The 1,090-nt window shown below is 52.8% G+C and overlaps 1 non-coding gene across 1 annotated transcript; it reads right to left on the reverse strand.

The window, feature by feature from the left end:
• Positions 1–354: 354 nt before the first annotated feature.
• On the reverse strand, positions 355–426 carry TRNAE-UUC (transfer RNA glutamic acid (anticodon UUC)). Its single transcript has one exon. It is a non-coding gene; the product is annotated as a tRNA-Glu (tRNA).
• Positions 427–1,090: the final 664 nt, after the last annotated feature.

The following is a 1,090-nucleotide window of genomic DNA, read 5'->3' on the forward strand; positions in this document are numbered from 1 at the left end:
CATGGGATCTTCCATGCTCCTTCTTGTCCCTCCATCCTGTTCACCATCTCGCTATCTGCCGGCCGGAAACACTCACTGGGGGCATAGAGAACAGTGAATTGCCTAGAACGTAAGAATTCCTTTGTAAGATTTGTCCCCTAAATATTATCATTATTTGTTGTGAAAATTTGGTATGCAAACACAGCAATGCTGATTACACAACTCGTTTTGCCGGGGTTGTGACCTATGCGGTGAGTCTTCAGGTCTCCACACATCCTTAAGGATTATGTAGCTTTTCACAGTCGTGTTTTTAAGCTTCTTGCTAAGGCTTATAAATTTACGAGTTTCACTGTGTTCCAAAAAAGAACTTCGCCATTCCCACACCGGGAGTCGAACCCGGGCCGCCTGGGTGAAAACCAGGAATCCTAACCGCTAGACCATGTGGGAGATGACGAGAAACTATTGAATTCTAAACCAATTGAATCATTTCCGCCTGCCCTTGCCTTCCGCCTTCTGCCACGCCTCGGACAACAAATCCCTGTCTGCGCCTGCGCCTTCGCGGGCTTTCGGCGCTGACCCCTTGTTGATAAAGCTGTGCTCCTTCTCGAAAGGCGGAGGCAGGGCTGGGCGCTGTGGCTGCTGGCACTGCCCAGTTCTTCAGCAGCGCTGCGCCCGGAGGCCCCCAGCCCCTCGCCCCCCGGCTCGGGGGAGGCGGCACCAGACCTCCTCAGGCCCTCGTCCCTAGGAAACTGCAGTCCGGCCTCAGTTTCCAGAAAGCTCCTCCGTGCGATTTGGGAACAGCACGGTTTGAATGGTTGAAAATAGAGGGGCTGAAGAACCGAGCCGCGCGGGCCTGGCTCCGGGGCTGAGTTCCCTAGCGGGCGCCGAGCGGAGCCTGCCATTAGACCCCATTCTGCCAGTCAGGCCATTTTAACTGAAATTTTGCATTTAGATTAATTCTAATTTCGTGAACCAAGCCCGAATGGATGAAACCCCGAATAACCCATAGGACATGTTTTGGAGCGAAACTGCGGGCTTTAAGATCTTGTTCAGAGAGCATGCTCTTTGCAGGGACGTGGTTGGAGCTGGAGTTCTTCATCCTCAGCAAACT

This window comes from Gorilla gorilla, chromosome 16, assembly GCF_029281585.2.
Source record: "Gorilla gorilla gorilla isolate KB3781 chromosome 16, NHGRI_mGorGor1-v2.1_pri, whole genome shotgun sequence".
In the NCBI taxonomy this organism is placed as follows: domain Eukaryota; kingdom Metazoa; phylum Chordata; class Mammalia; order Primates; family Hominidae; genus Gorilla; species Gorilla gorilla.